The sequence below is a fragment of the Pinus tabuliformis genome, chromosome 9 (assembly GCF_031772625.1).
Source record: "Pinus tabuliformis cultivar Carrire ecotype Pingquan chromosome 9, CPIR1, whole genome shotgun sequence".
In the NCBI taxonomy this organism is placed as follows: Eukaryota; Viridiplantae; Streptophyta; class Pinopsida; order Pinales; family Pinaceae; genus Pinus; species Pinus tabuliformis.
In genome coordinates, this window is record NC_142307.1 from 363,957,209 (window position 1) to 363,983,027 (window position 25,819).

The following is a 25,819-nucleotide window of genomic DNA, read 5'->3' on the forward strand; positions in this document are numbered from 1 at the left end:
ATTTACATTGGTAACATGTTTCATCTAGTGTTCTCTATTAATTCTTATCTTATTATGTTTACCTTTCCAAGGTAAAAATATATGAGTAAAATTTGTGTCCATGTATCCTTATAATTGTTACATCTAATCTTAGCTTATAAACAAGCCATAAGCCTCTAGTATGTCTGTAAACACTATACCAATTAGCTAATGGACTATGTGATTATAATATAATCTAATAAAAACATCGGTTAATTCTACTACAATCTTGACATTGTTTCTATCAATATGCACACTTTTTACCTCAAATGGTTTCATATGAGTATTTATTTTCGTGCAAATGAAAAGGGGAATGACATTTGAGGAAGCTGTAGGGTCATCCATGTAATTATGCATATTCCAATTGTAAATTTCAAAAGTGACGGATACAGGAGTAGGCTTCTTCTTTTGTGGATGAGAACTATTTGAAGGGTGCCTCCTGATATGAATGTGATTAGATGAAGGTTCGTAAAAAAATTCCATATTTCCATTGGGATCACATTTATTTTTATTTCTATCTTCAACAATATATTGTTGAATTTTCTACTCTATTATGGAAATTTAAGTAACTGAAAAATGGAAATTTTGTCTTTTAATTTCTTAAGTTCTTCAGTTCTTGATTTTTTTTTTTCGTAGTTTAATTTTAATGTTTTCCCTTGTTTGAAGTAGAGTGGTCTTGGATATCAGCTCAGATTTTGCTACATGTATTATAGGAGTGTTGATTTGGAAAATTAGACTTCATTAGAAGCATTTTCAAAAATATTATCTATTGAGTCTGAAAATTAAACAATAATATGAGGTGGTTGGTTTTCATCTTTTGTCCCATTGTTATCTTCAATATCCTCTGTCCCATTTTCATGAGAGGTCGACTATGTTATTGCTATCAATGCTTAAAATTTACTTGTAAAACCTTTAGGAATAATAACTTTATTAGGGGAGTAAATTTATTTTGGAATTTCTTTCTAAAAGGCGGTTTAATGTTTTCCCTAGTGGATGGTCATTCTGCTGAAATTTTCTTCAGGTCAATGATTTTGTTAGACACCCTATTAATGAACTTTTGAATACTTTATAGATCAAGGGCTTATTGATATTTCTTTTTTTTCGAGTGGTTTACACATTGTTTCAGGTTTCTTATTTGAGGATGAATATTGGTACTTCTAGTTTCCATGGTTACTGTTAAGGCTAAGTATGTCCTGCTTGACATCTAGAGATTCATCAAATGTTTCTTGTAGAGTGGCATTTTCAGCTTATTTGACCCACATGGAAATAAAATTAGGAAAATTCTTGGCATAATAAGTAATTATAAGGTTTTCATTAGGCATGAAATCATTAGGTATTTTATTCTTGAATCAAAGAAACCTTACATTGGAATTCTTAATTCTTTCATTACCTTCCATCTCTATGCTAGACACTTACATTACTAAAACCTTTAGAGTTTTGTGATACCCAAATTTTTCTTCAAAGACAGTTCCCAACTGAGCCCACAATGTGATACTTTGAGAGGGTTTTGCAAAACACTAAGTTGTATTTTTTCCCTCAAATTTGTTACAGTTCTGTTGGGCATGGAATCCCCCACAAAGCATATTTTGGGCTCAAATCCCATGTTTTGACCGAATGATGTTGTAAATCTCCGCGAATTATGGGCACGGAAGTATGTTAGAGTCATAGGGTTGTCTGCCCTAGTTTGTAATGTAATGTCAGCCCAACCATGGTCCGCGGACCATGGGATTGTATAAATAGAGCGAGGCTCTAAGTGTAAGAAAGAACCAAGTATGGAATAGGAACAAGTCCAAGGGATTGAGTAGTAAGTATCTAAGTGTGTCTTTGGGTTGTAGAGTAGGAGAAGGCTCTACAGCTGAGTGCGCAAAGGCCTAGTTATCCACAGCTGAGTGCGCGGACCCCTACAGCTGAGTGCGTAGGGCAGAGTCGAGTCTGTAACCGGAGAAGAGAATAATAAAAGAAGTTTTATCCAAATTCTGTGTATCTATTCTTGAGTTATTACATGTTTGATATCAATTGCAAATATACTATTTATTTACTGTGCGCACTTGTATGAATGATTTATCTTGCTAAGTATACTTTACACATGCAAGTAAGCTAAGTTAATCAATTAACAGTGGAATATTAGTAAGGACTTGGGTAATAACAACGTTCGGGCCTCGAGTAGGGATGCGGACGACAGTATCTCAAGCTGCGAGGAATGGGTAAGTGCGTGTAGTGACATGCACGCAGGGTCAAACTGCGGACCACTTGAACTCATCAAACATCTCCAAGGTGCAGAAATCTGGTTCTAGCACCCTCCCATACTACTTCGGGTGAGACCTTACTCCGTGCTCCATGGACTGTTGCCAAAAGGGCCAGTAGTACCAGGATTGGTTTGGCTAAATCACCTCTGAACCTGGGTCAGGCCCCAACAAGCCAACAAATGGTTCCGTTGCTGGGACCAGGATCTGCATAAGGGATGTCTGATGTTGTGTCACTGGAATCCGACGAAAAGAGAAATTGAAGGGTGGTTGGATAGAAAGATTCACGAGTTCGCGGCGCAGGAAAACAATAATCCACGAGTATCAAAGGAAAAGTGGTTAGAGTGCTACTTATATATGGAAATCCATGAAATTTTCTTTACATCCTTCCCCTTTGATTTGTATGAGTGGATTGTGAAACTAGCAGACAGTCAAGGAAGGTGTAGGCTTTACAAACTGATTGTGTGGACTCCAGAGTTAGTGCGCAGGCTAGAAGCATTGAAAGATAAGATTGTGTGCACTGTGGACCATTGGCTCGATCAAGTTATACGATGGTTTATCACTGAGTTTGTGTGATGGCGTGGGTGCAGGCATTAAGGACAATCTTCCCAATCTGGCGGCAAGTTCTTCTATATCGGCTTCAACTTCCTTTTCTTCTCCTTGAGATGTATCAGTCATTAAACTGATAGCTTCATTTTTTCCTCCGAATTCCTTAACCTTGCAATTTGGCAAAAATAGTGGCTTTACTCGTATCGAAGCAGTAATTCTAAAGAATTACTTTATAACACAATCGGAGGCTTTAAGGAGGGATTATACACCCAACAATATCGACAGCTTTATTATGGTTCCTTTCACTTTTTCGCTGACGCGATATCACATCGGCGATTGCTATCGGCGGAATCTATAGTGCAAGGCCTCCGAAAAGACGTGGACCCGACGAACCCTTTTATACTCCCCTCTATATTGAATTCGGGTCTGATTTATATCAGCAGTTCCCCTTTTCGGCAGTTCGCTAATGTAATGGGCCTTGCGGACCCGATATGCATTAAACTCCAGTCTATTGTATTTCGGCTCCGGATTTCGGAGCTCGCCCACTTGGTCGTGTTACGGTTCCTTTCGGACCCGAAATCGTTATAGGCTGCACTTTATATGACACTTCGGCTCCGGAATATCGGAGCTTTCGCAATGTTAAGGCCCTCTCTCCCTTCCGACGCGATATTGGGTTCAGACCCGATAAGGGTTAGAACCAATATAAATAATATTTCACGTCCGCTACAGTGTCCCGCCTAAGGGAAATTGCATGAGTCCTCAGTGTAAACAGGATTATACACGGGACTTTAAAGGATGAAATTAAAGAGCCTGTGGTGCAGCGATGAAAGGGAAACGCCCATAAGGATTAATCAAACATCATGCAGCAATTATAAAACTATCCATCCCCCTTCGACACACAGTAATTAAACACATAAATGCATACATAGTTCAATTAACAGAAGGCTTATTAAATCATACAGGTCGAGAGAAAAGTTTCAATAATAATGCTTGGCACTCGTTCCTCTCTTCTCTGCTAAGAGTATCACTGCCTCTTTATTTATAATTAAAGGATAGGCCTTCTCGGTCCTTATCCACTACAAAAGAATGCTTTACAGTAATGATTTAAAGCGTGAAAGCTTTACTACAGCTTATCCATCTATGGTAATATTAGCATGTTTTATTTCTATAATTTATTCTATCTTTAGCTAAAAAAAATTGGAAATTGCAGGCTAAAGGACCCCACTCCCTTGCCTGTAGATTTTTTTGGATTTTTGGAATAAGTTGGAAGACTTTTCCCTCTGAGTCACATGCTCCCACATCAGACTCCTGAGGACAAAATTCTTCATGGGCTCCTGTCCATGAGCTCGTCTACAGATTTTCCCAGTTTCTGTAGAACGTCTTCTGTAACCCAAGTAGCTTCAGTGATTGGCTGTCCTTTCCATTTTACCAGATACTGGAAGTACTCTCGTCCCCTTGTCTTCTTATGCACTTTCTTGTCCATAATTCTTTCTGGCTATAAATTCTTTGCTGTGGGTAACTATTTTACCCAGTCAATCTCTGGAGTCTCCTGATCATGTGCTGTATCATCTGCAGTTCCATTCTCATACTTGTACAAGTCTGCAACATTAAAAATTGGTGATATTCCCTCATCAGGTGGTAATTCAATCTCATAAGCATTTGCAGAGAAATTCTTCAGTATTCTACACGGTCCAATTTTCTTGGATTTTAACTTATTATACTTCCCCTTTGGAAATCTCTCTTTTCTGAGATGTGCTAAAACCAAATCCCCAACTTCAAAGTTTACTTCTCTTCTGCTCAGGTCTACTTTGGTTTTATACCTAATGTTGCTATCCTGCAACTGTTGTTTCACCTATTCATGTATCGCCTGCATTCTTGAAACAAAGTCTTCACCCTCTGCACTTCTCATTTCTTCTTTTCCCAAATTCCTTAATTCAGATATTCCCCTTGGGTGCATTCCATAAACAATATGGAATGGGCTCTATCCTGTGCTCCTGTTTGGTGAGTCATTATATGCATACTCAACTTTTGGTAACACCTGATCCCACTGCTTTGGATGCTCTGCAGTAAGGCTCCTCAGAAGATTGCCTAAACTTCTGTTCACAACTTCAGTCTGTCGATCAGTTTGTGGATGATAGGCATAACTGAAATTTAATTTAGTTCCTAGCTTCTTCCATAGTGTTCTCCAGAAATGTCCAACGAACTTTGAATCCCTGTCTGAAACAATGCTTTTGGGCAATCCATGCAATCTTACAATTTCTTTAAAAAACAAATTAGCAATGTGAGAAGCATCACTAGTTTTATAACATGGAATAAAGTGTGCCATTTTTGAAAATCTGTCCACTACAACAAAAATTGAATCATAACCTCTTTGAGTCTTTGGTAATCCTAGCACAAAATCCATACTTACCATATCCCAAGGCCTCTCTGGAATTGGAAATGGAATATACAACCCTGTGTTCTGGCTCCTTCCTTTTGCATATTGGTAGACTTTACAATTTCTTACATACTTCTCTACTTCAGATTTCATTTTCGGCCAGAAATAAAATCTGTTGAGTTGCTCAAAATTCTTTTCTGTACCAAAATGTCCTGCAAGTCCTCCACTATGTTTCTCTTTGATTAAATTCTCTCTCATTGAACAGTTGGGTATGCACAGCTGATTTTTCTTAAATAACAGTCCATCTTGTAGGAAATAGTCCAACCACTTGCTCCTGTCCGCCAAAACAGGATTTGTACAAGCCTCAAATGCCTCCTTAAAATCTGAATCGGTCTCATATAATTCCTTAAGAAAATCAAAACCCAACACTTGGATTTGACTTTCTTGCAGCAATACATTTCTTCTACTTAAGGCATCTGCAACTTTGTTTGACTGTCCAATTATATGCTTCAACACAAAATGAAATCCTTGAAGATATTCTACCCATTTAGCATGTCTCTGGTTGAGCTTTGGCTGCTGCATTATAAACTGCAATGCATGGTTATCTGAGTAAATAATAAATTCTTTTGACATTAAATAATGCCTCCATTTATTTAATGCATGCACAACTGCGTAAAACTCCTTATCATAAGAAGAATAATTCTTTTTGGCATCATTTAGCTTTTCACTGAAATAAGCTATCGGTCTATATTCTTGGCTTAAAACTCCTCCAATTGCTTCTGCGCTGGCATCACACTTAACTTGAAAAGTTTTGTTAAAATCAGGAAGAACTGAAACAGGCTTTTCAGTTATTTTCTTCTTTAACAGCTGAAAATTCCTCTCTACTTCAGCAGTCCATTTAAATGGTTGTTTATCCTTTTTTATGGTCTCAATAATAGGTGCATTAATCTTACTAAAATTCTTAATGAATTTTCTGTAAAAATTGGCAATACCATGAAAACTCCTTACCTCAAAAACATTTTTGGGTGAAGGCCACTCCATAATTGCTTTGATCTTCTCTAGATCCATCTTCAACCCTTCAGCTAAAATAACAAATCCCAAGTACACCAGCTCCTATTTCATGAATGAACACTTCTTCAAATTCAACAATAGTTTTTCTTGTTGTAGCTTCTGTAAGACATAATTTAAATGCCTCAAGTGCTCCTCCTTGGACCTGCTATAGACTAATATATCGTCCAGATATACTGTTACAAATTTACCAATGAATTCTTCAAGAACTTCATTCATAAGCCTCATGAATGTACTTGGCGCATTTGACAGCCCAAAAGGCATCACTCTCCATTCATATAGTCCTTCATTGGTCTTAAAAGCGGTTTTCCACTCATCCCCCTCTCTTATCCTTATCTGATGATACCCACTTTTAAGATCTAGTTTTGAGAAATATTTTGCTCCAGACAAGCAATCCATTAAAACTTCAATTCTGGGTAATAGAAATCTGTACCTGATTTTAATTTTATTGATAGCTCTCGAATCTGTATACATTCTCCAGCCTCCATATTTCTTTGGGCACAGCATTGTTGGCACTGCGCAAGGACTTAGGCTTTCTCTGATCAATCCCTTATCAAGCAATTCTTGCACCTGTTTCTTAACCTCTTCATTTTCTGCAGGAGTCATTCTATATGCTGCTTTGTTAGGTAAGCTTGCTCCAGGAATTAAATCTATATGATGACTGATTCTTCGAAGTGGCGGTAATTCATTAGGCAAATCATCAACAATAATATCAAAATAATTCTCCAGCATTTCTTGAATTTCAATGGGTAAATCAGAAACTTTAGTAGAAGTCATTATTACCTTGGGCTTGCAAATTACAGAAAAATTTACCTCATTTTCTTCAATCTACTTCAGGTATTCCTTTCCTCAAAGTAACAGAGTTTTTGGATCAGTCTTTTGTCCCGGTACATCTTCTTCTTGCAGAGGCAACAACGTATGATTGACACCATCCTTTCCAAACTTGTAGGTGTTTCTTTTCCCATCATGTATGGCTCCTCTATCATATTGCCAAGGTCTTCCAAGCAATATGTGACACACGTCCATTGGCATCACATCACAAACAATTTTATCTTTGTACTTGCCCACTTGAAATTCCACTTCACACTGTTCACTTACCAACAGTTGATGTCCCTTTTGCAACCATGACACTTTATAAGGTGTTGGATGCTTCATTGTCTTTAGCTTCAAATTCTCCACTACTTCTGTAGAGACCAAGTTATTAGTGCTGCCACTATCAATGATCATCTAGCAACATTTCCCTTCGACTTTACACACTGTCCTAAATGAAGTCTTCCTTTGTGGCAGTTCAACCACCTCCTTTGCTGGCTTAAGTAGAACTTTGTTAACTACCAGAGATTCTCCTCTTTCTGGTGTATTTTCTTCTTCTGCTACTACTGTCACTGGTATCTCTCTCTCAGCTGGAGCAACAATTACATTCCTCTGCTTTATTTCTGCATTCTTTGGGCACTCATAAGCTCTATGTCCCAGCTTGTTACATCTGTAACATCTTATTTCTCTACCTCTTCCTCTGCCTCCTCTTCTTCTAGAAAAACTCCCTCTGCCTCTTGCATCACCTCCCATGCGTGCATGCTGGGTTGAGCTACTGCTAGCTCCTTCTTTAGGTGCTGTAGATCTTCCTCTACCACCTTGACTTCCTTTTCCCCTGAAAGTCCCTCTCCCTCTGGCAGACTGCTTCCTCATGAGTTTTTCCTCAGCTTTCAGTGCTATCTGATAAGCTTCCTCTACTGTTTTAGGAGACATCAGACTTATCTCATCCTGAATGTCGATCTTGAGGCCATTCATATATCTGGCCACCTTGTCATCTGTATATTGGGCTTCTCCAGCTCTTATGCTCACTTTATAGAACTCTTCTGTATATTCTTTTACTGTTAAAGCTTTCTGTCTAAGATTTTGCATTTGTTTAAACAATGTTTGCCGATAATTACTTGGCAAAAACTTACCTCTTAACTTTGTTACCATTCTGATCCAATTCTTGATTGGCTGCTTACCAAGTCTCTTCCTTTCCGCCTACACACCATCCCACCAGAGCGCTGCATGGCCTTTTAACTTGGTGATAGAAAACTTCACTTTCTTCTCATCTTCTGTTTCTTCATAATCGAAGAATTTCTCCATGCTATTAATCCAGTTGATCAATTCCTCTGGATTCAGTCCTCCTTGATATACCGGTACCTCGGTCTTTGGCCTAGCTGTGGATTTCAATACTGACTGAAAGAACCTCATCTCAGGAGTAACCTGTACAGCTTCCTCCTCTGTAGCTTCATCCTCAGGTTCACTGACATCTCCATCGTCTATGTTTCTATCTGAAGTTAACGCATCCAATCTAGTTCGTAGCTCTTCTACTGTTTCCATTAATTCAACATTTGTAACAGGTCGTCCTCTTCCACCACGTCCTCGTCCTCTTCCAACTCTAAAAGCCATCCTTCTCCTGCTCCTGAGATTCAATTCAATGTCAGTTGATGGCTCTGATACCACTAATGATGGTGTGGGTGTAGACGTTAAGGACAATCTTCCAAATCTGGCGGCAAGTTCTTCTATATCGGCTTCAACTTCCTTTTCTTCTCCTTGAGACGTATCAGTCATTAAACTCATAGCTTCATTTTTTCCTTCGAATCCCTTAACCTTGAAATTTTGAAAAAACAATGGCTTTACTCCTATTGGAGTAGTAATTCTAAAGAATTACTTTATAAAACAATCGGAGGCTTTAAGGAGGGATTATACACCTAACAATATCAACGGCTTTATTATGGTTCCTTTAACTTTTTCCCCGATGCGATATCGCATGGGCGATCGTTATCGGTGGACTCTATAGTGCAAGGCCTCCGAGAAGCCGCGGACCTGACAAACCCCTTTATACTCCCCTCTATATTGAATTCGGGTCCGATTTATATCGGCAGTTCCCCTTTTCGGCAGTTCGCTAATGTAATGGGCCTTGCAGACCCGATATGCATTAAACTCCAATCTATTGTATTTCGGCTCTGGATTTTGGAGCTTGCCCACTTGGTCATGTTACGGGTTCCTTTTGGACCCGAAATTGTTATAGGATGTACTTTATATGCCACTTCGGCTCCGGAATATCGGAGCTTTCACAATGTTAAGGCCCTCTCTCCCTTCCGACGCGATATTGGGTTCGGACCCGATAAGGGTTAGAACCAATATAAATAATATTTCACGTCCGCTACAGTGTCCTGCCTAAGGGAAATTGCATGAATCCTCAGTGTAAACAGGATTATACACGGGACTTTAAAGGATGAAATTAAAGAGCCTGTGGCGCAAAGATGAAAGGGAAATGCCCCTAAGGATTAATCAAACATCATGCAGCAATTATAAAACTATCCATCCCCCTTCGACACACAATAATTAAACACATAAACGCATACACAGTTCAATTAACAGAAGGCTTATTAAATCAGACAGGTTGAGAGAAAAGTTTCAATAATAATGCTTGGCACTCGCTCCTCTCTTCTCTACTGAGAGTATCGCTGCCTCTTTATTTATAATTAAAGGATAGGCCTTCTCGGTCCTTATCTGCTACAAAAGCATGCTTTATAGTAATGATTTAAATCGTGAAAGCTTTACTACAGCTTATCCATCTATGGTAATATTAGCATGTTTTATTTCTAAAATTTATTCTATCTTTAGCAGAAAAACATGGAAATTGCAGGCTAAAGGACCCCACTCCCTTGCCTGTAGATTTTTTTGGATTTTTGGAATAAGTTGGAAGACCTTTCCGTTTGAGTCACATGCTCCCACATCATTGTGGTAGATACTTCAGTCAGTTACAGTGAGGTGGAACGATGCTTCCCCAAAGGTCCATGAGGTAAGTACATTAAATATTTGAACACTTGGATTAAAATGTTATTTTGTGAAAAGCGGGTGATGCAATTAAATTGATGTTTGGGCCTACACGGAGTGGGAGGATCTATAGAAACGAAGGTAGCACATAGATAGAGAATAACCCATTGATTTTGCCTTGGTGAGAAAGAAAGGAAGAGCTCGCAAAAGTTTCACCAAGAAGTGCGATCAGGCTGACAAGGCAACGAATTCCGCACATACCACCTCCACCTACATCACCACGAGTCTCACCATATTCACCCCCATCTCTTCCCACACCACCTCCGCCACTACCACAGTTCAATATGGCGAGTGCGATAAAATTGCCGATGTTCAAAGGAGTAGAGAACAAATATCCAGCCCAATTTTGGTTCGTGGTAAAAGATATATGGGAAGCACAAGCAGTCGTGGATGACAATATAAAGAAGCTAGCACTGGTGAGTGTGGTGCAGGATCACTCACTGACATGGTACATTAATCATTTCAATGAAAATCCAAAAGCAGGGGTTGCGGATATCTAAGCTACGATGAACAGGGAATTTAGCAAGCCAATATCGGAGACACAGTCGATTATCAGGTTTAAGGAAATCGCGATGCTTCGAGGAAAGAGCCCCTGGGATCTGGATTAGATACTGAAGGGTATGTTTCACGAAGCCAACATGACCTTGACAGATGGGCAGCACCGCGCATGGTTTGTAGTGTCACTAACATCGCATCTAAGGATGGCATTGTCGCAACAAAAGTTATCTACCCAGGTCGAATCTTTGGAGATTGCAATGAGATTGCATGAGACCCCAATACAAGATCTTGGACTGGGAGTCTATTGTGGCCAGCAACAACTCCCCTTCTTATTTAGTTTTCTCACTAATACTAAATGAGTGGGGACCCTTATCCGTAAAATTCAAAAAATTAAATTTGTACTTGTATTCTTATTTTGAATAAATCTTACTATCATAAACTTAGGAGAATACTCGAAAAATATAAAAAGACTTAATTTCTATGATAAGTTCGAACAAAACTGTTCTCTCAATAAAAAGCGTTGCATCGCATCGCAAAACGGTAATAGATGCTTTCCTACAAATCGAATCCTAAGATTGCGAAATAGCGATGCAAGATCACATATTAAAGAAATTCATCGCATCGGAGTTTTAATGTGCTTCAAGTATCACTTAAAGTTAAATACATCAAACCGCCAACATGCGATGGTGCGTCTCACAAATTGCATTGCGCAGAAAACATATGGTAATAGATGATTGCCACACATAATGGATCAACAATATTGCGATCTACGATATTGTGATAAAGCGATATTGTGAAGTAAATCACAAAATCGCCTTATCACAGATCTACAGGGCTCGTCACTCGAAAAAGCTTTTCCACAAATCGATGCCTAGTTATGCACATTAATGTTAATTTAATGAGTTAGTTGGCAATCATTAATGAAATATGGTTTTGATCTGATCGAAGAGCCATTTCACGTAAGGTGATATATTTTATATCATTTCGGCATTTAAAGCTTTACCATCACCTTTTTCTTATCATTACTCTTTCCTCATTCGTAAATTTTAGGAGCGAAAAGTAGAGAGGTATACATAGCAGTGTTTAGAATATTATGGGAAAGAAGGGAAAGGCTCCGAGTTCTGAAGACAAAGAAATGACACCCTTATACACAGACACCACCTACAGTAGAGATGCCCACGTTACTACTTGGGAAGGCATGCACAGTCTACTCGAGGAAGAAAATCCCAGAGTAATGGAGGTTACAGCTATTGCAGACTCATGCAGGTCATCTGAGGCATCAATTACAGAACTAGCATGCTCGTTCTTATGCCAGATAGTGGCAAGGCCCAAGATTCTTCCATACACGGACATGGTCAAATGGGTATTGTATAGTGCTGAGATAACAAACAAACAGTTTAAGACTCAGAGCTAAAAACTCGTGGAGTCATTCCTTCCACAAAATTTAAGGTTTACATCCTCTAACAAAAAATGCGCAAGAGGCGAAAAATAGCACCAGGGAAGCCTGGATCAAGAAACGGAGGCAGTTTCCGATGCGCCAGGAAAAACCTCTTGAAAAGGAAAACCTCTAATCCCTTAGTCACCTGTAAGCTCGGAAAATTGTGGGAAAAACTGCTAAAGGCGAAAGGAAAAACCTGAGCTCTAAAAACCAGTGGTATTTATCAGAGATATCTTCAAGTGGTATGTAAATTTCTACCAAATGTGTGGCATCTATCGACAAGCTAGAGACAAAAGGCTCAAGAAAGAGTAGAGTCCATCAAAAGGTTAACCAAGTTAAATTAGGATTCTTACTGGCAGTACTTGGTTAAACCACACAGTTAGTGCATGACTCTCAAGTGTCTCGCTAATTCTGACGAGAAGATGGCACCAACACTTGTCCATTCCGTTTTCGCAGGACAGCTAAAGTTGGAGGTCGGCCAACCAAGTCTCCTTAAGTCGATGCTGGATTCTTACGACTACAAAGATCAGATACATAGATAGGTAATTGCTAGTTTACTTTTAGATTCATTTTTAGTTTTAGTTTTGCTTTATTTTTTCCTGAAATGAGCACAGTCATTTAAACTGCCTCCTATATTTTTGAAATAAACTAATTTTAGATTTACCTAGTAGTATTTAAACCCTTCTCATGCATTTAAAGAAAGGTCCTCAAATTTATCAAAAACTTGTCCTCAGAACATGCACTTCTGCACCCTTCGAGGAGGTTTTGATGAATGAATGGAACAAGATTTATTGATATCTGTGTTTAATATCTGCTACTGAAATTTCACTTTTGTACTCTTAGTAGATGTTGAATTAAGAATAAGATAAATCATTATTGCTCGAGCTCATGAGTAGAACTCATTATAAATGGTACTTTTATCTCTTAACAATTTTTGCTTATGTGTTAAGGTGATATTCATGTTCAGTTATTTATGTATGAATGCTTGAATGCTTGAGTTATCATTTGGCACTTATGTACGGTGATATCTATTTATTTATGCTTAATATATGAATGACTTATTATGTGATATGTTTTCATAATTGTTAGGCTAACTTTTTATACGAAACAATTCATCTTTATTGAATTCCTTTCTTATAGCAATTGAATGATCTTTATTACCAATTGTTGTAGAAACTATTTTAGATCGCATAATTGAAAGATTAAATCCTGGGTTAGTTTTAGAATTAGATATTTATGTTCATTAGAATACAATTGCATATTGTTGAATTAGATTTAGAATAAAAGAATTTTACTTAGAAATTGTTAGGAAGGAAATATCAATTGTCAACACACACACACATAAATTGGGAAATTGGTCCCATGTCCCCAGTCGGACCCACTATACCAAAAAGAAAAGGAGCTGCTAACCAAGGTCCAGACCAGGTGGGTATCCCCCTAGTTGTAGACCCAATTTTCGGGGCTTCAACATATTTGGTGCTAGAAGGAGGGCCCTAAACTATGAATGGCAAGTAAATCTAAATCTGAATACCATTCTGAGAGTAAATCGCCCTCACCATCTCCCCCAACTTCTCCATCACATTTATAATTTTTAAATCTTGAGCGAGAAGTCGATAAAACAACAAACACTACCACAAACCCAAATATTTCAGAGAAATCTACTATTGAACCTCCTGAAGTTGAATCTTTGATCCATAGACTTCAGTGATTTTCTATATCACCCCAAAAATATGAAAAATCTCAAGGTAGTGTGACTTCGCAATATAACCCTTCTCATCCCCTTACCAGATTGCAGAGTGAGAAGTTTGGTATTGAACCAATTGAATTACCTCTACCTACAAGGAAGAGAGCAAGGAAATCACCTAAATGGTTTGATAGCGAGACTCTTTCGTCATCATCATCCATCTCAACCTCTCCACCGCGAAGTTAACCATCCACTCCTCCACTTCAAATTATCATCCACTAGACCACTAGAACTTCAACATCTACTTCTCAATCATCTGGAACTGTAATATCCTCATCTTCCCAACTGCAAGGATCATCTTCTATGCTTTCCTCTGTTAGTAGTTAAATGATGGCCCAAACTCCATGGAATAACCTAGGGGCAATCTTAATGCCTATGCCCTTGAGTCAGTTACCGGCCCATCTTGAAGAATGGTTGCCTAAGTTTAATACTGAAGCAGGCATGCTAGCAGAAGAACACATAAACAACTTTATGTTATCTATAAATCTCAATGGGGTTACTAATGAAGACATTGTCATACGTCTCTTTCCTTACACTTTGCAAGGAGCATCTGGATCATGGTATTTCTCATTACCATTTGGGTCTATCACTAGTTGGGTCTATGGTGACATTGATCAATGACCTGTCTAACCTTAGGGCTGAATCAAGGGAACCTGTCAAAGATTTTAACTCATGTTTCAATAAACTTTTGAACAAAATTCCTACCCCCTCTAAGCCTAGCGAAGAAGTGCGAAGTGAATGGTACATATCTGCTCTACCATCAAACATAGCAATCTTCGTTGATAGAGCTAACAAAACAACTTTAGCTGACAATATGAAAGAAGCAATAGCGGTAGAGAAATGTATCATAGCCTTAGAAAAGAAAAACACTGTCGATGAATGAAAATCTAAGAAGGTTACTTTTAAAGAAGATCCTAAGAAAAAGCAATCGAAAGACCTATTCGATTTAGAAGGATTGTAGAAAGTTTTGAAAACCATGTCTAACAAAATGGTTGACATTAAGAAACTAGTAGCAGAGACTTCTTCTAAAAAGCCTTACAAACCTTATAGAAGAAATAATTCAACTCATTCAAAGCCTCCCAATGCTATCACAAATGCTAAACCAGAACAAGAAGAAGAGGAAATTTCCAACGAGGAACCTAATGATGAAGAAGAAGTTGTAGAAGTACATGGAATGTGGGATTTCATCCTCCCGGATGAAGAGGATCAAGAGGCATCACCAGTCAGTACTAGAAGTAGAAATCAGCTCGATCCTTCTCAACCTACTCCTAAGCCAAAGAGCACAAGCTCAATGTCTAAGGATAAAGTCCCAGGAAAGAAAATGTCACCCAAAGCGAATCAAACAGGCCCAGTCCAAATAGATTCACCAACTCCATCTAAAACATTGATTGTTTCCGATGAGATGGAGTATAATATCATAGAAGACGTGAAGAAGACTAGGGCTAACATTACTTTTTATGAATTGAGCAATTTAAAACATCAACAAAAGATGCTTTTGAAAGAGTTACATGTAGTACCAGTTGCACCTTTGCCTGCCACTGTAATCTCACAAGCTTCTCACGAGATGGGAAGACCTCCAATTACTGTGACTAATAAAGTTGATTCAAACGATATCGATTTAATTGGAGGAAGGTTAAGATCTCATACTCCCCCATTTCTTCTTACTTATGAAGTTTTCAACAAAAATTTGCATAATTGTTTACTTGATTCAGGAGCTTCGTCTAATATCTTACCTAGATCAATATGTGCAAAGCTGAATGTTCAACCACAAAAATCTGCAGTATGCATAGTTCAACTAGACTAGTCGTAGGTTGAAGTGATCGGTGAACTAAGTTAGGTTACCATAAGGCTGTCATCTAATCCAAAGGTATGTCAAGTTATTGATATTTTAGTTGCAGACATTCCAGAATTTTATGGCTTAATTCTTAGCAAGGAATGGTCTGAAAAGCTTCATGGATATTTTGCAACTGACTGGTTGCATATGTGGCTCCCTTACAATGGCAAACCAATTCAAATAAAGGTTGAGCAAGAAAGGCATAAAAAATACATAGTAACAGAATTGGAAGGAGAAAATGAACATGCAGCATACAACAAAAATATAATTGGCAACCATTCTGTTGACTATTTCTTAGGAAATTTCAATGCTCATACTTCACCTTATTTAGAACATTTTGTTTTATCTCAAGTAGAAAATTTTTCTCAAATAGATAGTTCTAGATGTGTTAATTTCATAGATAGTCCTGTAAATAAATATTTATTTTTGAAGTTTTTTTTTGATGGTTATATGTCTAACGATGGAGCAGGAGCAGGATGCATATTAGTTAGCCCAGAGGGAAACAAAACTAGGCTAACTTGGAGACTCAAGTTTGATTGCACCAATAATACTGCAGAATACGAGGCTTTAATCCAAGGATTATACAAAGCAATTGGACTAGATATCAAGTATTTACCAGTTTTTGGAGATTTCGAAATTGTAATTAGACAGATACGAAATACTATACATTGTCTATCAGGACATTTAAAGCATTATCAATCTTTACTACAAGATCTTACTGGGCATTTTATAGCATTCAATATTTCATCAATTCCCAGACTCCAAAATGCTAGTGCTGACCTCTTGGAAAATGTAGCTTCCAAGCTCATTCCCTCAGAAGATAATAGCCAGGATAGATTCTTAATTGAATGAATCTTTAGACCCTCAATTCCTGATAACATCACCAATTGGAGAATTTTCAACGATGATCCTGATATTGTAAGCCTCCTCACATTAGAGGGATCTTACAATAATCAGATTATAGATGAAGACCAACATGACCAACATTTGCATCAAGATAGCACTAATAATGCTATGCCAAAATTAGTAGTCAAATTGGAAGACCTATATGATTTGAAAGACCGATTCAAAATATATACCAATTCAAAACTTCAAAGTTCAACTCTGAACTATGAATTAGTAAATCTAGGAACCGATACCAAGCTACAGAATATCAATCTAGGTCTTGGCCTAGCCCCTGAAGAAAGATTAGCGTATGTTCATCTCCTGAAACAATACAAAAGTGTCTTTGCCTAGAACTATGATGAACTTAAGTCTTACGACACTTCTATCATTCAACACACTATCCAATGATAAACGATGAAAAACCTATCCAGCAAAAGCTAAGAAAAATCCACCCTAATTTGGAGAATCAGATTAAGTCTAAGCTCAATAAATTATTGAAAGCCAAAATCATTTTCCTCGTTCGGCATTCTAAATGGGTTTCCAATATGGTTCTTGTTAGAAAGAAAAATGGAGACATTAGAATTTTCATTGACTTTCAAAATCTTAACAAAGCCTGCCAAAAAGATAATTTTCCTTTGCCTCCCATAGAGCAAATATTACAAGCAGTTGCAAGATCAGAATTAATGTCCTTTTTGGATGGTTTCTTTGGCTACAAACAAGTTTTGGTCCACCCCGATGATCAATTAAAGACCACGTTCAGAACCAAATGGGGTACTTATCCATATCAAAAGATGCCTTTTGGTCTGATCAACGCTGGCACCACATTTCAAAGGGCCATGGACATCGCATTTAAGGGATTAGTAAACAAATCAGTAGTAATCTACTTGGATGATATAACTATATATTCCAAGAAACGAGGTAATCATCTCAGAGATTTGAAACAGATCTTCCAATGTTGCCAAAGGTATGGAATTTCACTTAATCCAAAAAAGTCCTTTTTTGCATTAAGTGAAGGAAAACTTCTTGGATTTATAGTGTCAAAATCTGGAATCCATATTGATCCTGACAAAATCAAGGAGATTTCTGAAATACCCTTGCGTGACAACAAGAAAGCTATGCAATCCTTCATTGGCCAGATTGATTTTTTAAAGAGATTTGTTGCAGACTTTTAAAGGATCGTATCTCCTTTACAAGCAATGATTAAAAGGAATTCAATCTTGAGATGGGGCCAAGAGGAATATGAAGCATTCAATCTGATTAAACAAGCAATTGTAAACACCCCATCTTTAGCCTCTCCAAATTTCTCTTATCCTTTCATTTTGTATACATTTTCCTCCGATAAATCATATTCTATGATACTCACTCAAGCAAATCAAGACAAGGCAGAAGCCCCAATTGCCTTTTTTAGTTCAAATCTATAAGGGGCCAAATTAAATTATTCTGACATCGAGAAGCAAGCTTATGCTGTTTTCAAAGCGATCAAGAATTTCATACCATTCTTACTTAAAACACATACAAAAATCATTGTGTCATTTCCAGCGGTAAGAAATCCTTTAGTACAGAAAGATGTGGGTGAAAAGAGAGAAAATTGGGTTACTGCTTTACAAGAATATGATGCTGAAATTAAACCAGCAAATATTGTAAAGGTCAAGGCTTTTGTAAAATGCTGGCTGGAGCATCGCTTATTTCCGGAATACTGTCTTCAGAAGTACAAATGTATGAGGTAAGCCTAAACAATATTGAATCATTATACGCTGATATCATATTTTATCTAAAGAATGGATATGATGCTTCAAACCTAAATTATACAAAGAAAAGAGCCCTAAGGTTGAAGGCTAAGCAATATCCACTCGTGAACAATGTACTTTTTACAATGAATTATGATTCTGTACTCCTTCGATGTCCCGAGAAATTTGAAGTTGAAAAGGTATTGCAGGAACTCCATGATGGACTAGCAGGTGGACATTATCCTGGAGATACTACAGCACATAAAATCTTGCACGCAAGGTACTATTGGCCTAAACTATTCAAAGATGTGCATAGCTATATAAGGAAATGTCAAGTTTGTCAAACTGCTACTGGGAGACAAAAGAAACCATCATTGCCCTTGCAACCAGTCAATATCGATCAACCTCTTGGTCAATGGGGATTGGATATAATAGGTGAGATTTTTCCTCACTATTCTAAACAACATAGGTATATCCTTACAACTACAGATTATTTTAATAAATGGGTAGAAGCAGTTCCCCTAAAGACAGCTAATGCCGAACACATCATTGATTTCATAGATTAGTTCATAATCACCAGGTTTGGTTTACCCTCCGCTTTAATGTTTGATAATGCATCATATTTTTCTGGCAATGCTATGACTGAATTCGTGCTCAAAAGAGGTTTTAAGCTTAAATACTCTGCTAATTATTACCCACAAGGGAATGGGTTAGCTGAATCAACAAATAGAAACTTAATCAGAATCATTAAGCGAACCATTGATCAAACTCATAAGAATTGGCACAAATCCTTAACATATACTCTATGGGCAGGCCGAACAACGCAGAAAGCCTCCATTGGCACTTCTCCCTTTAATTTGCTTTATGGGAAAGAAGTGGTCCTTCCAACTCATCTAGTGATTCCCTTGTTGGCCTTAGTTCAATTTATTGATGAAACACCAACTTCTTGCTTATAGCTAAGGCAGCTGCAAATCCTTAAGCTAGAAGAGCAACGAGAACAAGATAAAATAACTCATGCGCATCACCAAGCATTAGTAAAAGCTTCTTTTGATTCAAACATGATATCTAGAAAGGACTTTCAGATTGGAGATCTAGTTTTAAAATGGGATAAGGCTCATGAGGAAAAGGGCAAACATACGAAATTTCAACGAATGTGACTATGCCCTTTCCAAGTCACATAAATCATAGGTCCATCTACCTTTATGTTACAGGATTTAACAGGAAAAAAAGAATCTTTACCTCTTAACCAGCAAATCCTCAAAAAATACTTTCCCTAGGAGATCATTATTCTATTTTTGTAAATTAGCTTTCCTTTTATTTTGATAATAAAACCAGTTGTAAATGGTTACATTTGGAATTCATGAAAAAGACTAGAATTTCTTTTAAATTTTGTTTTTTCGTTTGTATAAATAGGACTGAATTAGAAAATTGGACATTATTATTGAAAGATACAGTCAAAGGCTATCAGCTTGAAAATGATACTAGTTTCAACCTTGTAAATTTTGATAAAAAATGACCTTTAGTGGGAATTTGTTTTATATCAGTCAAATGAAAAGTATCAATAACAAAATCGAAGATTCTCTGTAGAAAGGCTCTTTCCAAAAACTCTACCATTGTCATCCAGAGCTATTCTTAAGGAAACAATGACTTCCTCCCGACCTAAGGAATTACGAGATTCAAGGAATAATCCAGCGATACACTTTAACTTAAAGAATAAGAGGTCTCATCATGAGCCGACTTATCATGATTATAGATATTATAGCTTGTTGACTTTGCCAAAACTGCATATCACAATAGGGCAATGACTAGAGATTATTGCAATCAAAACACAAGGGGTCTCATCACGAGCTAGCTTGTTTAGCAAAGTTATAAATCAAGTGAGTGGCACTGTCATAATTTGGCTACCAAACCAAGGCATTCTTCTCTAAGGATTAAAAGAAAATAAAAGCAATAAGTGTGGATATGGATTTTCCTTTGGACCCTTGTCCATAAAATTCAAAAAAATAAATTAGGACTTGTATTCTTTTTTTGAATAAATCTTACTATCATAAACTTAGGAGAATACCCAAAAAATCTAAAAGGATTTAAGTTTTATGATAAGTTCGAACAAAATCGTTCTCTCAATAAAAAAACATTGCATCACATCGCAAAAAGGTAATAGATTCTTTCCTACAAACCAAATCCTAAGATTGCGAAATAGTGATGCGAGATAACATATTAAAGAAATTCATTGCATCGGAGTTTTAATGTGCTTCAAGTATCAGTTAAAGTGAAATACCTCAAACCGCTGATATGTGATGGCACATCTCACAAATTGCATTGCGCAAAAAACATATGGTAATAGATGATTGCCACAGGTAACGGATCAGTGATATTGCGATCTGCGATATTGCAATCTACAATATTGCGAAGCAAATCGCAAAATCGCCTTATCACAGATCTGCAGGGCTTGTCGTTTGAAAAAGCTTTTCCACAAACCGATGCCCAGTTATGCACGTTAATGTTAATTTAATGAGTTAGTTGGCAATCATTAATGAAATATGGTTTTGATTTGATCGAAGAGCCATTTCACATAAGGTGATATATTTTATAAGATTTCAGCATTTAAAGCTTTCTCGTCACCTTTTTCTTATCAGTACTCTTTCCTCATTTGCAAATTGCAGGAGCGAAAATTAGAGAGGTATACATAGCAGTGTTCAGAATATTATGGGAAAGAAGGGAAAGGCTCCGAGTTCTGAAGACAAAGAAATGATGCCCTTATACACAGACACCACCTACAACAGAGATGCTGATGTTACTAGTTGGGAAGGCATGCACAGTCTACTCGAGGAAGAAAATCCCAGAGTAATGGAGGTTACAGCTATTGCAAACTCATGCGGGTCATCTGAGGCATCAATTACAGAACTAGCATGCTTATTCTTACACCGGATAGTGGCAAGGCCCAAGATTCTTCCATACACAGACATGGTCAAATGGGTATTGGATAGCGCTGAGATCACAGACTGATAGTTTAAGACTCAGAGCTAAAAACTCGTGGAGTCATTCCGTCCACAAAATTTAAGGTTTACATCCTCTAACAAAAAACATGCAAGAGGCAAAAAATAGCAACAGGAAAGCCTGGATCAAGAAACAGAGGTAGTTTCCATTGCCAGGCAAAACCTCTTGAAAAGGAAAACCTCTAATCCCTCAGTTGCATGTAAGCCCAGAAAATTGTAGGAAAATGTGCTTAAGGTGAAAGGTAAAACCTGAGCTCTAAAAACCAGTGGTATTTATGAGAGATATCTTCAAGTGGTATGTAAATTTCTACCAAATGTGCAGCATCTATAGAAAAGCTGGAGACAAAAGGCTCAAGAAGGAGTAGAGTCCATAAAAAGGTTAACCAAGTTAAATTGGGATTCTTACTGGTAGTACTTGGTTAAACCACACAGTCAGTGCATGACTCTCAAGTGTCTCACTAATTCTGCTGAGAAGATGGCACCAACACTTGTCGATTACGTTTTCGTAGGATAGCTAAAGTCGGAAGTCAGCCAGCCAACTCTCCTCATGCCGATGCTGGATGCTTATGACTACAAAGATTAGATACATAGATAGCTAATTGCTAGTTTTACTTTTAGATTCAGTTTCAGTTTTAGTTTTCCTTTATTTTTTCTAGAAATGAGGACGGTCATTTAGATCGCCTCCTATATTTTTGTAATAAACTATCTTTAGATTTAGCTATTAGTATTTAAACCTTCTCATGCATTTAGAGAAGGGTCCTAAAATTTATCAAAAACTTGTCCTCAGAACATGCACTTCTACACCCTCCGAGGAGGTTTTGATGAATGAATGGAACAAGATTTATTGATATCTGTGTTTAATATCTGCTACTGAAATTGCACTTTTGTACTCTTAGTAGATGTGTAATTAAGAAGAAGATAAATCATTATTGCTAGAGCTCATGAGTAGAACTCGTTATAAATGGTACCTTTATCTCTTAAATTTTTTTTCTTACGTGTTAAGGTGATATTCATGTTTAGTTATTTATGTATGAATGCTTGAATGCTTGAGTTATCATTTGGCACTTCTATACGGTGATAGCTATTTATTTATGCTTAATATATGAATGAATTATTATGCGATATGTTTTCATAACTGTTCGGCTAACTTTTTATAAGAAACAGTTCATCTTTATTGAATTCTTTTCTTATAGAAATTGAATGATCTTTACTACCAATTGCTGTAGAAACTATTTTAGATCGCATAATTTAAAGATTAAATCCCAGGTTAGTTTTAGAATTAGATATTTCTATTCATTAGAATACAATTGCATGTTGTTAAATTAGATTTAGAATAAAAACATTTTACTTAGAAATTATTAGGAAGGAAATATCAATTCTCAACACAGACACACATAAATTGGGAAACTAGTCCCATATCCCCAGTCGGATCCACTATACCAAACAGAAAAGGAGCTTCTAACCAAGGTCCGGATTAGGTGGGTATCCCCCTTATTGTAGACCCAATTTTCGGGGCTTCAACAGAGTCCAAAAAATCCACACGAAGCTAAAAAATTTGTGTCTCGAAATGTAGAGTGTGAAACAGGACAGGAAAACTCGGCCAAAGTCACACGACGAGGTATGGTGCATAAAATACAAAGTCTAGGGGCATGAAAACTTGGACCATTGTCCAGTCTTCCTGAACTACCTAGCGGGAGGAGGGTCGATGCTATTGAGACCAGAGGCACAAGCAAGACCAAGCATGGTGCCTGCATTATGCTGTGCAATTTGTTAGATAGGAGGGAAGCACGCTACATATAACTGTCATGTATTACAAAAATATACGCAGATGTCCCAACAGTTGTTTTGTAATTTCTCTGGGTCAATAGGACATGTTGAACGCACCTGTAGAAGTTATGAATTGATTATGGATCAGACTCCTACCTACAGATTTCAGACTGAAACATGAGCGCTTGGTCAAAATACAGGAATGGCATGCCCTGGATTTCAAGGGCGCAAACGAGGTCGAGGTGGAATGGCACCAGGTAGGGGTCATTGACAGTTGATTTGTTACAATTTCGGAGGGCCAGGGCATTATGCCCATGATTCTACAAATCCTATGAGGGTATCATGTTTATATTGTGCCGAGTTTGATCATGAGATAGAGGACTACCCAACACTGATAGTGAGGATGCGCAATAAAGGAATACTCCAGCCTCCCCCAACTCAAAATCTGCAAATGATGAGGTCTGAGCTACGCGAAGAGGACTCGAATGTAAGCATTGTGCTTTTAAGAGGTATTACGATAGGAGATGACAAGGGAAAGCAACCCAAAGAAAGTGCTTAGGTTCACAAGGCTCCTACAAAGGAACCAGAGTTTGATTTGGAGCGTGCAAAGGAGACATTCATGGAAGCTAAACAGAGCTTCATGGAGTCCTCCACTTCAGGTAGTAAAGAAAAACTAGACCCGGAGATGGACGCGTCAATGCTTACTACCTCTCTAGAGAAATTCATGAATCTATTGCACAATAGCAAGGCTATGAAGGGATTGGAGGAACTCATCACTAGGTGTGATGGGCCAGGAGAACCACGTGTAGTCCGGAAGTTTAGGAAGCACGCAACGTGAACAAGAAGGGAGATGAGATTGACTGCGCAAATCGGGGAATATGAAATGGATCAAGTGATTCTGGATTTAGGATCGGATGTGAACGTATTGGTAAAGAAGACATGGGAGTGCATGGGTAGGCATTCATTGCAATGGTCCCCCATTCAATTGCGAATGGTGAACTAGCAGAAGAACCTACCAATGGAAAGGTTGTAGGGAATAACGGTAGACATCGAAGGTTCAAGCATGCTTGCAGATTTCAAAGTGATAGAGATTGTTGATGACAACAATCCCTAACCTTCACTACTAGGAATTGATTGGGCCACTGACATGAGTGGAGTGATAAACCTGAAGAAGCGCAAAATGATTTTTGAGAAAAAGTTACTGCGTGTAGTTGTACCTTTAGACCCTGCGGAAGGATCGCAGTACATAGGTCCAGTACGTGATGATGAGAGTGATGACGAGCTAAACTGCATCTACAAAATCACTGCATGGGAGCAGGACTGGGTGAATCTAATAGTAGATGGCAAGATTTCGTGGGAGTGCGAAAGCTCTTCCACATCAGATTCAGATGAGCAAATAGAACGATCGTAGAACTGGTTACACGAGGTAACCATGCTCAATTGCAACATGATGGTAAGATCATTGCACTGCATGCCAACAAAGGTAAGGGATCTGCCTATGTATGATGGGTTGACAGCGGTGGATGAATTCCTAAAAAGTTTTGAAAGAGAGGTGTTGGAACAACAATGTTTTGACGCTTTGAAATGGGCACTACGAGCTACGCCTCCAAGATGGTGGGGTGTGCATCAAAGCAATTTTGAGAACTGGCGCAGTTGCAAAAGGATGATGCACCTATGATTTGGGAAACCATAGATGCGGCTAACAGACAAGTATGATAGATGGGATGATCCACGTACACACGTTGCGAAATGGACCAAGGTCTACAGGGAAGAGCCACAACTTGAATGGGTGCATTTGTTCTATCATACTCTGGATATCATACCCATGAATTGGTATACTGAGACGGAGCTCCGCCATGGCACGAGAAAATGGGACATCTTGCATGAAGGATTCCTGTTAAGCTTCACATTTGAAGATAATTGGTGGGATACTATTGATGATACGCTACAAGCAGTAAAAGTAGCTATCTTGAAAATAGACCAGGAGCCAATGGATGTGCTTTAGCCAGAATGGGCGACACAGCTGAGCTACGCATTGGAGTGTTACAATGTAAATATCGAGGAGGATGATGAGGACCCATGGAATATTAACATTCCTGAAACTAAATGCTATCGTGAGGTTTGAGGACCATTGATTGAAGATATCGACATCAATGCACCACTAAAAACAAAGAAGGTAAACATTGGGATGGAGGCGTAACCAAAGTATGCAATGCTTGATGACTATTGGGATGATGCCACGGTGGATAAGGTTGTTGAGTTACTTCTCGAATACCAAGACTTATTCTCGACCAAAATTACAGATTTAAAAGGGATCGTTGGCGACTTAGGGATGATGAAGATCACCCCAAAACTCAACGCAAAGCCAGTCAAGCAGAGTGTTATAGGCATTTTTGTGCCCTACAACCCCAAGCATGAAATGGCCATAAACCAAGGGCTCCTAAGTCCCTAAAAGTGTTGTTCTAACCCCTAAAGGAACAAGGTCAACATATTACAGCTTCTCCCAGAAGTTCTCCATGAAAAACTACTCATAATTGCTCAAAATAGGATCATTGCAGCTGCTCCACTGGCTAAGTGCGTTGCATCTCACCTAAGTACTTTGTGAGGGTGCGTTGCATTTCAAAAGTCCCTTATGTGGGGTGCGATGGGAGAGAAATGACAAATGGCAGTGTCATTCCGCAAGGTGGAGAGGCAATGGAAGCTTCTAGAATCTTCTTCTATGACACTTGCCTCACTGAATTCGACCAAGGATGAGTAAGAGGCCCTCAATCTCCAAGTGGAAGCAAGAACTATCAGAGAGAAGACACTAATCAAATCACA